This window comes from Lissotriton helveticus, chromosome 2_1 (assembly GCF_964261635.1).
Source record: "Lissotriton helveticus chromosome 2_1, aLisHel1.1, whole genome shotgun sequence".
Taxonomy (NCBI): Eukaryota; Metazoa; Chordata; class Amphibia; order Caudata; family Salamandridae; genus Lissotriton; species Lissotriton helveticus.
The window spans coordinates 1,523,075,140-1,523,091,354 of NC_136059.1; the positions used below are offsets into that span (position 1 = coordinate 1,523,075,140).

The 16,215-nt window shown below is 45.2% G+C and overlaps 1 protein-coding gene across 1 annotated transcript in view; it reads left to right on the top strand.

The window, feature by feature from the left end:
* The window catches only part of LOC144818753 (alpha-2-macroglobulin-like), a 1,363,397-nt gene that overhangs the window by 953,668 nt on the left and 393,514 nt on the right, over positions 1-16,215 (top strand). The window lies entirely within an intron of this gene.

Sequence of the window (16,215 nt, forward strand, 5' to 3'; positions counted from 1 at the left end):
GGTTAGGGGACCGCATACATTGTGCACATTTGACAGTGCCACTGCTTGTCTAAATGCCTGACTCTTTCTCCAAGTGCATAAACAGTTACTGGGTTCCCATACTGCTAGGGGTGTGGTATGTCTAAGATGCATGTTGTTGTGTGCGGTGGGAGTACTAGAGACTTAGAAATACTTTTCCAACTATTCGGCTTTTGTGCTATGTTGTGTAAATGCGGGTGTCAGGAGTCTGTCTATCATGCTCTATTAGAGAAAGTCAAAATATAAATGTGTTTGGAAAAGTCCTGGTTAGTAAGCATTGAGTATTATTGGGTGGAAGTGGCGAGTGCTGTTGACGGGTGAAGTGATAGCCAACAACATGGCGTGTGTGGGTGCGCCAAATGAGTGTTTACCAGTTCTGTCTTAAATATTATGTTGACTGCTAGTGCATGATGTGTCATGGTTTCAAGTGCTGGTGTGAGCAGAGGGATATCCAGTAAAATGTTGTATATTTGTTGGATGAAGGTAAGGTGTACAGTCTAATACACTCCGCTAGAGATATGTGCTTGTTGCCCTGTCACACTGCTATATTACAGTAATGATTGGTGGCAGGTGTTTGGGTCGCTTGTATGTTTGCATGTATCTATGTAGTGGCGGCCTAGCTAGAGATAGCTGAACATAATCACAAATTGTAGGAAGCTGGACCTGTATATACTATACCAAAGTAAGGTGTAGTGCGCAGAGAGTCCAGTGGAATCCCAAAGGTAGGCAAAGGTAAAAGGAGATAATGCCTTACTCTCTATTTGTGGTAGTGTGGGCAAGCAGTAGGACTTTATCAGAGGGTAGTGTTAAGCATTTATTGTACACTCTTCGGCAAGAAATGATGTCAAACACTCAAAGACTGAACTCAGACCAATTTGTTTGTATAAAAATATTATTTAGTTATATTATATTTTCTAGAACCAAGCCAGGCTTGGTACAGGTATGTATAATAATACTGTGCAAGATTTTATGCAGTGAATTACAGTTAAATGCAGGTTAAAATGCAGTTGGTCCATTTACAGGTAAGTCAACAGTCAAAATTACTTTTCCGTTACTTTGTAGATGACTGTGTATGTTGCTTCTTGGATTACTCTTTAAGTCACTTTTGCTAATTAGAGTGATATGCCTAGATATCACACTGGGACATTTCCTAGACAAAAGGTAAGTCATTCCGTTTTTAGACATATGCAGTTTCTTAGGTTTTTCATTCTAACCAACTCCACACTTAGAAGAATTTTCACAGAAAAGCAGCCAATGCAGAACTATGGGAGAAAACAGTATTATATGTTTATCAGTAAGTACTTAGTTTTTTGAGTTCGTATTCTGGAGTTAGAACCAGGATTCCCCCAGGGTCGTGGATGCACTCTTGAAATACCCTCACAGGCACTAGGGCGGCCGGGTGAAGAGTTCTGAGGCCCATGTTATCCAATGGGGGATAGGGGGCCTCCGGTTGGTGGCTGCTCACGGGCAGGCCACTTGGATGTGGGAGCAAATCTCCGGGTGTTAGGCCCAGGGCAAAAGGGAATCTAATTTAGCACACAAGGTGAAGCATCAGCAGCACAGGGGCGGTCGTGTGCAGGGTGCTGTTTTGGCATTGAGTGTTCAACTGATTTCAATGGGGATTGCCGGTTTTGGATTTTAGCTGCAGACTCGGTCCAGGAAGTCTTTCAGGAGGAACCAACAGTTGGGCAGGTAAATTGAGTGCTCAGGGACGTAGGTGCACCTCAGGTCCTCTTCTCCAGGACGCAGGGCGGCTGGATGCAGGGGTGCCTTTTGAGGTTGGATTTCACTTTACCAGGCCACTCGCGGTTGGGAGGGGTCTCTGTGCATAGGCTGCAGGCGACTTCAGGGAGTCCTAGAGGGGTCAACCCATGGTGGACACGGACTCTGAAGCACTGGGAGACCTGGCTATGACCGGTGGGCCACTTGGACTCGGGCCTTAGGCATTGGGTGCAGTGGTGGTTCCAGGCGTCGGGTTTCTTTGTCCTCAGCAGGCTCTGAGTCATTTTTTGGTGATTATTTTGAACAGAGCTGTTGTTCACAGGAGATCTGGTGTTTGTTAAAGGCAGTCAGTACTCCCAAGAGTTCTGAAGGTTACTGGCTGCAAGACAAGGTGACTTTTGGTCCAGGATCTGTGGTAAATAAATAATTAATTACCGGTTCTATTTTTCAGGATACTCTATAAACAGATAGCTCAATAAATAAGAGTCAGGATTCGAGGTATCTTGAGTCTCAGGCTTTAATCAGGCATAAAGGACAGGAACAGGACAGCCTGCATGGGAATAGGATGGCAGCTGCCGGGGGCCGGGGAAAATGGCAGGATCGCTGTATCATATTAACAGTACATGATATATATACATTTCATTTACAATAGCATTCAATACAGTAGGCGTAGCAGTAGGCGTGACTCGTAGCAGTCGCGAAAGATAAGGGCAAAATGATGTAACAAGAAGGCGTGTACAGGGCGTATACATAGACATGTGATGTAAACGTAACTGAATATGTCATAAACGGGGCGGAAACATGGAGGGGGCTACCTGAGCAGCTGGGACCTCTAACCTAGTGGCGCGCGCAAACGGGCAATGACGTGTTACCAGGGAGAACTGGGGGCTATGACTTCTGCGCTAGAAGAGGAGACTAAAGTCTGGAGTGTCAGAGCGACATGTACCTAAGGCATATCTAGTATCTGGTGTTTAGAGTACATGTTGATAGAATCCAAAAGTTATCAGGGCAAAGGCTAATAGACACTAAGACTGGTGCATGCATAATTCTACATGTATTGCGTGTGCGAGGAATATTCTATGAATATTAATACAGTATTTCTCTTACATGGAGACATAAAGGCTAGACCATGACGGAAACTATTGATGCGATTCAGTAGCTTAGGAATGCAGAGAAGGAGGGCTGGGCTGATAACTAGAAACATAACATACTCTTGGCAGACTGGGAGGCAGAGCCAGGCCGAGCCGGGCACTGCGAGGCATGAAGTAAGCGAAGGGTCAGGGATACAGGTGGGGGCTGTATCGCTCCTCGGAGAGGGTTCAGGAGACAGGAGCTGAATCTGAGTCCGGGCCCTTTTGAGGCCTAGAAACGGGGACAATTCAATGAATGAACGTGCACACTGTGAAATGTGGCAACGTAGGTTTACATAGGCCTAATATTCGTTGTTTTCACGAGGACTGGAAACTAGCATACTAGAGATGGACACAACTGTAATTGCGTCTTTAATCGATCAGAGGGGAATATATGCATATCGATCATGCACACATAACATAAGATGGGGAACACGTAGGCACATACAACATGGCAAAATTTACTTTTCCACATTCCCTCCTTGTGCCCTACGTTTCCATCAGGAAACATCAATATTCATGATACCATCTATCATTTCATATAGCATCATTTGCTCGTCTCGAATTGTCTTGGAACGGGATTTAGGACTAGGAATACAAGAGGTAGCACACATACCGCAAATCGCAGGGCCACATTGTATACAGAGGCAGCAACTGAATATGATCATTACTGCAATACCTAGGAATGACAATACTTTCCATCCCCAGGCAGATATAATACTGCAGAGCCAACCGGACCATGTCCAGGTGCCTGGATTCTGGTGTAACTGATGGGCAATTTTATGAAGTCTGGTTATAGCTGAATAAACAGACGGCGTGTTATTAGGAATGAAAATGCAGCAACTAGATCCGATGACTCTACATGCTCCTCCTCTATCGGCCAGTATGACGTCAAGAACGAGACGATTTTGGAGCACGACAAATCTCATAGCAGATTGCTCTTCGGTTAAGTTACCTAGAGCAGAAGTAGTCTCATTCACTACTGCTTCAAGGGTTCTGGTTAACCTACGGATTAACTTACTATTCTGGACAGGTCCTATAAAGAAGAAGAAACCTTTATTAAAGTCTTGATATTGTTCTAGAGTAGTTTCAGTTTGATCGACAATTGGGGACTCGATCTCCCTTTTATGTCTGACGTGTACTAGATGTGTGTTTCTATGATAATCAGATGGGGCTAGAAAAACTGGTGGCAGTAGGAAGGCAATGTAACATGTTCCATCCCAATCGAGGGGCAGACGAACATATGCGGTCTGACCACAAACAAAATAAGAATGACGTGAGGCTTTGAAAATAGATTTCCCACTGTCACTATACTCGACAATAGTAGTACAATCACTATGTCCTACATGTGCGGAACCATTCTTTCTGACACATAATTCGCCTTTGACTGGCAGTACTGAAATAGCAGGCAAATCTGGAGTAGTATCGGACTGAACATTCAGGACCATGAAATTCGAAGAATAATTACCTAAATCATATACTTCATTTTCTAGATCTAACCCTGTTCTATGGGAGAGACCTTTCTTGTCTGGGAAACATGTTCTATTCAGAAGGGACATATCATTGGAGGATGACGTTAACGTGGACCATGCTCCACACGAACCATTATGTGAAAACGGATAAGGAAAGAGTGGCAGAACTCCCTTCGGTGTCTGGAAAGGGGGGAGTCGACCACACACCCAACAATTAGTGGCATTGCTGGTCTGGTGTGAATAGTGTAACATTCTGATAAATGTGTTATTTCGCATAGCAAGACGATAGGATAGCTCGTGAGGAGGCAGATCACTAAATGTGTGCTCTACTGTAGCATTAGAAAACTTATTTACATGCGTAATTGGAAAACATAAATATAAAGCATAACTTGTGCAGGTAACCATAAGACTCAAAAATAGCAAAAAACTTAGAACAATGATACATTTTATAGAGTTTTGACTAACTCTCTCACTATGGGGGTCTATCTCATACATGTCAGGAACCTGTCTAACCGTTTCACTCGAGAGGGACTTAGACAATTAAACTGGCTGACTTATTTTACTAGACCGAAGTTTCAGTTTATACTCCTGTTGCAGAGTTTTCTCTGACAGGGGAACTTTGAGTTCAGAGTCTGTTTTTAGGCAGTCTTTAGCAAAAGTCTTTTCTGGCATTCCATGGAACTTCTTTATGTGGGACAGGTGGACCCATCCTTTCCTGCCCTCTAGTTTGGCCGCAGTCCTTGTTGTAAGTAATACTAGGCAGGGCTCCTTCCAACGGGGCTCCAGCGGACTTGAACGATCAAAATTCCGGAAGAATACCAGGTCTCCTGGAATGACTTCATGCGGTTTAACCTCGGTGTTGTCTGGAAATGCGGCGGCAACCTGTGAACGACAAGAGTGTAGGGCAGACATCAAGGAAGCTAGGTAATCTGTCAGCATATTACTGGAAACATCTGTAATACTGCGGGGTCTAGGTGTACCCCACATGTTTGGGGGGCGGCCGAATACGACCTCATACGGGGACAGACCTGATCTGGAATGTGCAACCATCCTCATGTAAAATAAAGCAACTGGCAGGGCAACTAGCCAGTCTACACCTTTTTCTTTACATATTTTCGCAATGCGAATTTTCAGGGTCTGATTATGTGTCTCTCTACGAGACCGGCTGCTTCAGGATGGCACACACAATGGAACTTCCACTGGTACCCTAACAGAAGGGAAACATGTTTCATAAGCTCGGATGAGAATGGCTGGCCGTTATCTGAATACACGACCCTAGGGAGTCCATAGCGGGGAAAGAATTCACGAACCAACTGCCTGGCAGTGGTCGCGGCTGTGTAATCTGGAACTGGATATGCTTCTGTCCACCTGGACAAAGCGCATACAACTACGAGAACATACTTGAAACCTCGACATCGCCCATCTGGATATAATCCATCTGGAGGACTTCAAAAGGGTGGTCAGGAGGTTGGAATCCACCTTGTTCCACCGGGACACTTTTACCTGGATTGAACTGACAACATATCATACAGGTACGGACTTTCTGCTTGGCTGCAGCTCGTAAATGCTTGTTGAACCAAAGGTTCTGAATACTGTCTAACATAGCTTTTTCTCCTAAATGTGCTGGACTATGTGCGGTATTAATAATGACTTGAACCATAGAGTCGGGGAGAAACCATGTGGCTTTTCCCTTCGTCAACCATCCCTGATCTGTCTGGACCCCTCCTTGTTCGGACCATTTCTTGATTTCTTCGGGAGTAGCATGTAACTGTATGTCTATGACATCTTGTGTAGGGTCCTTGACTGTCATACAAGTAGTCTGATCTGGAGTGAATGTCTGTATCGTGTTAACTGGAATGTCTGGGGTCTGAGCTGTAAGCTTGGCTGTTCGATCTGCTAGATCGTTACCTTGGGAAATGATGTCAGTAACTTTCGTATGTGCCTTGCACTTCATGATAGCGATAGCTGTCGGTAAATGTATTGCATCTAACAGAGCCTGGATGAGGACACCATGCTGAATCTTGGTTCCATGAGAAGTCATGAAACCTCTCTCCTGCCAGAGCACTCCAAAGTCATGTACGACTCCGAATGCGTAACGTGAGTCTGTATATATGTTTACTTTCAGGTCCTTGGCACGTATGCAGGCTTGGGTCAGAGCAACTAGCTCTGCTGCTTGAGCAGACAGGGTGTCAATACGATGTGTTTCTATAACTTCGGTTTCAGTAGTCACTGCATACGCGGCTACTAGTTCTCCTGTACTTGTTCTCATACATGAACCATCCACATAAAGTGTCAGGTCGGGATTAGGTAATGCAATGTCTGTCAGGTCTTGTCTTGGCTTTGTCATAGTGTTAACAACTTCCACACAATCATGTGTGGCAGGATTTGAAGTAACTGACGGTAACAGTGTAGCAGGATTTAGAATGTTGCAGCGTCTGATTTCTATGTGTGTCTGGAACAGTGTCAGTTCATAACCTGTTAAACGTGCAATTGTCAAGTGCTGAGTCTGTGTTCGGTTTAAAAGAACTTCCACGGAGTGTGGAACTTGTACTGTCAGGGAGTGTCCTAACACTATGGAATCACTTTGTCTGATAGCTAGAGCTGTGGCTGCAACTGACTTGAGGCACGCAGGCAGAGCCTGGGCTACTGGATCTAATGTGCTCGAGAAATAAGCACAGGGCTTGTATTGTCCTGCTTGATCTTGTGTGAGAACAGATAATGCAGTACCATCACGTTCTGTGACAAAAAGTGTAAAAGGCTTACTGTAGTTCGGGGTTGCTAGAACAGGTGCTTGACATAAGGCTTTCTTTAATTCATTGAAAACAAGTGTATGTTCCTGGGTCCAAGGGAGGACAGTCGATACGGCTGCCTCCTGTGTCGTTAACTGTATCAGTGGCTTGGCTAGAAATGCATACCGAGGAATCCATTGTCTGCAATAAGAAGTAAGGCCAATAAAAGCTCGTACCTCCTTCTGTGTCTTGGGCTGTGGAAGACTCGCTATTAACTGGATACGGTCTGGTGTCAACTGCCTACCCCACTTGGACAGTAAGTGTCCTAAGTATACCACTTGCTGGACACAGAATTGTAATTTGGAAGGGGACACCTTGTGCCCCTGCTCGGCCAGAAAATACAGGACTATAAGTGACGCTCGCTCGCAGTCACGTTCAGAACGGGCGGTGATCAGTAGATCATCGACATACTGGAGCAGGGCAGTGTCAGTTGGCATGTGAATATTGTCGAGTTGTCTCTTAAGTGCTTGACTATAAATACTAGGGCTTTCTGTGAAACCTTGAGGAGCTCGTGTGAATTTATAGCTCCTTCCATTTAAACAAAAACCGAAAAGGTACTGGCTGTCTGGATGAATGGGGACACTGAAAAATGCGTTCTTGAGATCGATAACTGTGAAAAACGTAGCTTCAGAATCAATGGCTGTTAATAGGGATGAAATATCTGGGACTACTGGATACTGAGGTATGATACATTTATTAAGCTCTCGAAGGTCAATCACTAATCGATATACTGGAGGTGCATTTGGATCAGTACGTTTCAAGACTGGAATGATAGGAGAATTACATACATTGGAGTCAGTTTCTACAACCACTCCTTGAGCAATAAGCTCGTCAATAATTTTGGATAAGGCTGCTACAGCCTCAGGTGGTAACCTGTACTGTCTGATTCGCGGCAAAACTATACCTTGTTTGAGAGTCACACGATGGGGTGTGATGTGCATACATCCTACATCAGTTGGACCTTGCGCCCATAAATACTGTGGTATATTCATTAATCTTGGATCAAAATCACGTAATACATAGTGACCTTTAAAGTCACGTAAAAACAAACGTATTCCTTCTGGGGAACAGCATATAACCGCTCCTAACTCCTTTAACGTTTTAATGCCTAACAAATTTTCTGGACACGATTTCGTAAGTAACAAATCAGTAGTTCGGGACAATGGACCAACTTCTAGAGTAACTGGTTTCGAAATCTCATTAACAATCGGCTTTCCTGAAAATCCAAGGGAAACATTTTTAGAGCCTGAGAGCGGAGCCCCTGGAACCTCGTCATGACTGATAGTAGTCCTACTTGCCCCTGTATCAATCAGAAACTTTCTGTCTTTCCCTAATACTTGACTGTGTACATAGGGACCCTCTTGATCTACAGGTATCTCGATGAGAGGCAAGCCTACCTCCCTCTCTAGGCTGTTTCATGAATACTGCTGATACTCCGGATACTCTGACTGAGCATACTGGTACATTTGCTGTGTAACATGCTGTGTTGCAGCGATGGGCTGCGGTGCTGGAACTGTCTGTTGTGCATTCTGTGGTGACTGAGAAGTCTGTGAAACTTGTTCTTGTCTAGGCGGACGTGGTCTTTCTTTAGTTTTACCAGTAGCTATGTTGTGTTTCAGAACTGCACACTCGTTTATAAAATGACCTGGCTGTTTACAGTAATTGCAAGTCCCTTTAATGGGAGCTGCAGGATGACTGGCTTGATTCGGACCCCTCTTCTGACTGTCTTGCGGAACAGATTGTGCAACTAATACTTTCATTTTCGTGTCTTTCATACGTCTCCTTTCGTGTTCTTGCTCTTCCCTGATTCTATTCTGGTGATACTGGAGCATCTGTAACATTTGTGACGGAGTATTAGCTTGCCAACTACTTTCGACTTTCAAAACTCGATTTTTAACTTGTGGACTTGAATTCTCGACTAGTTTGGTAACAAAAAGATGAGGGTACGATTCACTACTCGTCTTCAAACCACTGTTAATAATAAAACATTTTTCAAATCTAGAATAAAAATCACTAGTGTCTTCATCCTGTTTCTGTTTACAAGCTGAGATTGCATCCCAATCTTCCTTTTTCGTGGCTAGTAACCTTGGCAAAACTTGTATCAATAACTCGGGCAATTCTTTAACTTTACCCCCTAGACCGGTACCTGGTACTCGTGAATTATCTTCAGCTTCTAGAGCTGTCCAATCTATCTTTTTCTCTCCCACCTCCCATTCTTTTTCCTTGAGTTTTTCATATACCCCTGCGGGCAACAGGACCTTTAACATTTTAATGATATCAGGATACGTGTATTCTCCCATACGGAGCATGTCCTTTAATTCTCGATGGAACCCTGCTGGATCTTTGTCGTGACAGGGAATTAACTTTTTCATCTCTAAGAGTTCCATCTTTGTGATAGGGGTGTAAACAAATACTCGTTCTAGATCACCACCCGTCGTCCTAACTGGGTGTACTTCTCGTAACGGATGCTGTCTATCTATGTAAAATGATTTACTTTCTGGAGGTGAGACATGAACAAAATGCGGATTCAAAAACGTTCGATATTTGTGGCGCTGTTCTAGAATGATACTAATTAAATCGGTACCAAGACCTTTCCATCTATACTGGAGTAACTCGTTCAGAACATCATGTAACGGACCTGGATCAGAATGTTGTCCCTCATACAGTGTAATGAGGTGCTGGATCATATACATACCCACCAGTCGCTGCTCGGCTGGGGGCAATTTCAGAAACATTTGTGCCACTATTTCGTCTGGAAAAGTGGTAGAATCAGTAGTCCACCGGACTGCCGATCGGGCTAGTTCTTGTTCATGCATGGTACTAAGTTCACTATAACCGATTCGTGATTTCAGAATGTGGTCGGTAGCTTGAAATACTTGCTCAAGAGAACCTTGTTCTGGTGCTGGAGAAGGAAAAACTTTCTTGTGTTCTAGGCGTGAATGTCGGTCGGGAAGTCTAGTTCTACCTACATACGCTATTCTGGAGGGATTCTCGTTGTCTACTCTTCATTATCAGAGTTGTCTTCTTTCTCGTTTACTTGTGCTGCTTTTCGTTTCTCGTGTAACTTTATTATTTCTCTACGGATTTTCTTGTACATACTCTCTATACAGTTCTGTGTTTTGTGTCGTCCCTCGGCTATATGGTCACTCCACCTGGTCAGGACCTTCATTTCTTCCGGATCTTTATCCGGATAATCTTGTTCTCTTATCAAACAATTAATTAGAAACTTTAAAAGCATGAGTTGAATCTCGACTTTTCTTTGAGCCATGGCCTCGCCAATACTTCCTGGATCTACTCCTGTACGGATGAAACGATATATTCTGTCTAGATATTCTTTCATATTCGGCAGGGTGTCCAAATATTCGGTCACCCGTCTTACGCGCAATGAATATATGACCATATCATCATCGCCTGGGACTGGATCATAACGGCATTCGGTAAGGGCTCGCTTGATATCTGCAACTGACTGATGTTTTGGCGACCGCTGTAACGCTCGGGCATGTAGCTCGAGTAATGTCACACGTCTGTGTTGAGGCGGGGTTCCAGGAGGACTTCCCCCCGCGGCCCCTAGACTAGAATCGTCGGCGGGTATTGTACGTGCTGGGAGAGTGACTGATGTAGCGGGTACATGTACTGTAGGCTGGACCGGGGGTACCGTAACAGGTGCTGCAACGGATGCCCCGGTAGCTGGAGGAACAGGAATTACATTATTTACGGGAGCTGGCGGAGCAGGATTTGCATATTCTGGGACTGTGTCGTCCAAATAGGACGAGAGAAAAATATCAGCTGCGGTCGGTTTGTGACGTAGCTTGATCGGAACTAGTGGCGGCGGAAAATTACATGGTGCTTCCGGGGTTGCTTTCGGCAAGCCCTCGGCAAGAAGAGGATACATACCCTTAATAAGGGCATTTCTCTGTCTGTCTGACTGTTCGGCTTTAACTCGTTCACCTACTTCGATTAATTCCCTTTCTTGGGCTCTTTCTGAGTATTCCCTACTTAACTCTGTTTTTCTGATTTCTTTTTCTGTTCTTTTATGAGATTCTTTGCGCCATAACTCGATGGCATCTTTCTGGGACTGTCTGGATTTCTTTTTCCATAATGCTTCTTCTACTCGCATGATGCACTCGGCATCCCATGTACCCGATACGGGCCATCTATATTTCTCCTCGAGATGTCTGGTATAATCAGACCATAAGTCTAGATATAATATGGCACTTAGGCCATGCTTATGATACATAAAATGACCTGGACTGTCCCTAGGCGGGACAGGAACTGCTTCCTCGAGCAGACCTTTTCTGGTTTTTAACTGACGTAATTTCGAGAATAGAGGCATGACTTAGACTGGAGTCTGGGCACAATACAATACACGATAAACACAATAATAACTGGAAAAAACAAATCACTCATACCACGACATTGAAAACACATGAAATAACATTTAAAATAACAGTTCGGACAAAATACTACCTGGAATACTGAGAACAGAACACATGAATTTCTCGAGAACAGAACTTACTGGAATGACTAGATGCACTGCTAAAACAGTACGAAACTTACCGGTCCCATAAAGAGACATGTCAGGACCAGCGTCCACCTAGGTGAACACTTCGTGTTGGATCTGTGTACCCAAACCCACGGACCAGAGACAAATTAATTGACCCTGTCTAGATACTACCCCAGCAACGGTACTCACCGGGCAGCAAGAACGGAAAGCCTCGGACTGGACTGGACTGCTACGACGACGGACTACGAACTTCGGACTTCAGTTACAGGTGGGCCTCCGGATACCTCGGACCTTGGACTCTCGGCTTGGGCTCTGGTCAGGACTCGCCGCGTTCCTCCACCGCCTCGTCTGGACGCTGGACCGCAACCTCCGTCTCCTCCGTGGGCCTGAGGGATACTTGAAGCAGAAATATCTGCACGTGCACGGTATGGTTCCGTCACGGCTGCAGAGGATCAGGGGGCCTGCGTGGCTTCTCCGGCGCGTGGGGAAAGGGCAAGTCCCTGTTCGGGCGCCATTATGTGGTAAATAAATAATTAATTACCGGTTCTATTTTTCAGGATACTCTATAAACAGATAGCTCAATAAATAAGAGTCAGGATTCGAGGTATCTTGAGTCTCAGGCTTTAATCAGGCATAAAGGACAGGAACAGGACAGCCTGCATGGGAATAGGATGGCAGCTGCCGGGGGCCGGGGAAAATGGCAGGATCGCTGTATCATATTAGCAGTACATGATATATATACATTTCATTTACAATAGCATTCAATACAGTAGGCGTAGCAGTAGGCGTGACTCGTAGCAGTCGCGAAAGATAAGGGCAAAATGATGTAACAAGAAGGCGTGTACAGGGCGTATACATAGACATGTGATGTAAACGTAACAGAATATGTCATAAACGGGGCGGAAACATGGAGGGGGCTACCTGAGCAGCTGGGACCTCTAACCTAGTGGTGCGCGCAAACGGGCAATGACGTGTTACCAGGGAGAACTGGGGGCTATGACTTCTGCGCTAGAAGAGGAGACTAAAGTCTGGAGTGTCAGAGCGACATGTACCTAAGGCATATCTAGTATCTGGTGTTTAGAGTACATGTTGATAGAATCCAAAAGTTATCAGGGCAAAGGCTAATAGACACTAAGACTGGTGCATGCATAATTCTACATGTATTGCGTGTGCGAGGAATATTCTATGAATATTAATACAGTATTTCTCTTACATGGAGACATAAAGGCTAGACCATGACGGAAACTATTGATGCGATTCAGTAGCTTAGGAATGCAGAGTAGGAGGGCTGGGCTGATAACTAGAAACATAACATACTCTTGGCAGACTGGGAGGCAGAGCCAGGCCGAGCCGGGCACTGCGAGGCATGAAGTAAGCGAAGGGTCAGGGATACAGGTGGGGGCTGTATCGCTCCTCGGAGAGGGTTCAGGAGACAGGAGCTGAATCTGAGTCCGGGCCCTTTTGAGGCCTAGAAACGGGGACAATTCAATGAATGAACGTGCACACTGTGAAATGTGGCAACGTAGGTTTACATAGGCCTAATATTCGTTGTTTTCACGAAGACTGGAAACTAGCATACTAGAGATGGACACAACTGTAATTGCGTCTTTAATCGATCAGAGGGGAATATATGCATATCGATCATGCACACATAACATAAGATGGGGAACACGTAGGCACATACAACATGGCAAAATTTACTTTTCCACAGATCTCTGAAAACTGCAGACCGGCCGGTGGGGCTGGGGCAAAGTCAGTTCTTCTCTGCAGTCTCCTCTGCTGGGCATCATCTTTCGTCCTTCTTCGTAGGTTACAGGAATCTTTCTTTGGTGATTATTTTGAATAGAGCTGCTGTTCACAGGAGATCCGAGCCTTGTTGAAGGCAGTCAGTCCTCCCAAGGGTTCTGGAGGTTGCAGGCTGCAGGACAAGGTGACTTTCGGTGCAGAATCTTTGAAAATGGGCTGGTAGGGCTGTTGCAAAGTCAGTGTTTCTCTGAAGTCTTCTCTGCTCTGAGTCTTCTTTCGTCCTTATTCTCATAGGTTTCGGGAATCGCCTTCTTGGTTCAATGCTTTCCCCTAAACACTGTATTTAGGAGGCGTTGTAGGGTTCTCGTGGTCAGTAGCCAATGGGCTACTGACCTTCGGTGACTACACCCTTGGTGTGCTCACCCCACGTGGGGGAGTGGGCACAATCCCTAATCCTCATCGGAGGGCGCCTGCCACCTGCAAGATGGCAGGCACCGAAAAGTGGGCTTCACATCGCCTCCCCCACCTCAGTGGTGGGGTTGGCAGAGATGGGCGCACCTTCTGGCCTGTGCTAATATTTCCCGCCTGTCTTCCCACTGAAAAGGAGGGGAGGCAAGATAGGGGGCTGCTCCTGATAGCAGGAGAGGCTGTGGATCACGTTACAAAGGCTGTAAGACATTTGAAGCTTTCCTGCCACAGATGGCTCTTCCTGGCCTGGGGGAGGTGTGACCATCTCCGCCCAGAAAAACCTTTGTTTCTGGGCTCAGGGAGCAAAGGGTCCCACCTCAGGGGTCCAGAAACATGTCTCATGGTGGCAGGCTGGTGTGTACCAGTCAGGGAACCCACCAGAGGTTGGTTGTTTTTCAGGGAGCATCTCTAAGATGCCATCTGTGTTCATTGTATCATAAATCCCACACTGGCATCAGTGTGGGTTTATTATGCGGAGACGTTTGCTACTAAACTTCCCAGAATTCACTAAAGCCATTATGGTCCTGTGGAGTTTGTAATGTCAAACTCACAGACCATATACTCTTCATGGCTTTACTGCACTTACAATGTCTAAGAATGGACTTAGACACTGTACCAGTGCTCATGCAACTGTACCCTCACCAGTGGTATAGTGCATCCAGCTAGAGGGGTGCCTTACCTATACCATAGGCAGTGGGTTGCAGGCATAGCATACAGGAATGTGTGCCATGTTGACTCTTCACTTTTCTCTGCACCAACACGCTTCCTGCAATGGCAGTGTGTGTGTTAAGGTACAGGACCTCTAAGTGTGGCACAATATGTGTGGCAGCCCTTAGAGGCCTTCCCTGGTCACAGTGCCCTTGGTACCCATGGTACCTTTTACAAAGGACTTCCATGTGGCCAGAGAGATGCCAATTGGGGGGTACAAAGGTACATTTTTGGAAAAGAACACAGCCATGGGAACCTGATTGGAAGGTACCAGGGTCACATCAAGTCAAAGTGCATCAGAAATCTGGCAAAAAGTGTGGGGGGGGTTACTGGAACAGAAATGCCCACTAATGTAGAGGGTAACGTGCAAAAGTACCCACATTAAGGCAGGGGGGGTACCAAATTAAATTAACCACATCAGAACTTTATGATTGTGTGACATCTCCCGTCAACCCCTGCGAGAGTGCCAGCCTTTGCCTGAAGCGCAGGTGATGGGGGTGACGTCTTTAAATTTGTGTGGAGTATCTAATGCTGCCAAAACTATGAGCCAGTATGAACACAGATTTAAAAGAATTTAAAAATTATTATTTCTTGAAGCTCCACTTTTCAGCAGCATGGCGCAGTCGACAAATAAAAATGATGATGCATAATTTGAGTGGCTGATTCGACTCACTCACACGGTCAGCACCACAGGCAGTGAGGGCCTGTGATGCACTAAAGGGAGGTGGGCAAAGAAAGTGTTAGAGTTTCTATATTGCCAGCTTGGTAACATTAAGTGAAATTAGCGAAATAACAGTGGAAGCAGCAAAGTTGGTGATGTAAGCATGGCCTATACAAGAGTTAATTTATGTCAAATGAGAGTCAAAACTGGCAATTACAGCAGTATCTAAACAATCTTTAAATGGACCGGATTTCATCGTCCCCTTCCAGGCAAAAAGAGGATACGTTTTGAGGCAGAGTGCCGCAAGCACCTCTCAGGATCCTAATTGCAGATTATTTCAGGCCCAGTGAACCCTGGTTTGGTCATTGCTCAAACTAGCTTGCTGCCCTGACAGACAAGAGCACTCAGACCCGGCCCATTTTACCCTCTTGATCTCCCCCTCCGTGTGATAATATTTCTGTGTAATAATTTGATAACTGGTTGTAGGGAATGTCCATTTCCTGTTAGAAGTAAATTCGTCAAATGTAGTCCAAGGACTTGTCAGGCATTGACATCAATCTTTTCTGTATCTCACATCTGACTTTGTTAGCAAAGGGCATAAAGTCTGAAGTGGCTCTGTATGTGTGTATCGCTTCCGAGACCTTTCAGGTTATTTATATGTGTAGTAAACTATGCATGTCTGCTTATCTGTTGTCAGTCTGTGTATGTTGGTTTGAGAACATGAATGCTAAGATCTCCCCAGCTTGCTCAATATATTGTCATTTCAAACTGTCCATTAGGGCCCAGTTCTTCAATGTATTCCACCACAAAGACCTCTTATAACACGTACCCTCTGCATAGTTTGGGATTATGGTTCTAATGCTGTCAGAGCATACTCTACACAGGCCACGTTCTGTGTCCCTTACAGCTGTTGGAAACACATTTTATAGGGGTAGAGTCCTCCACCGCTTACACCTCGACAGAACAAACACTGTCCTTGCATACATAGTGGGCTAAC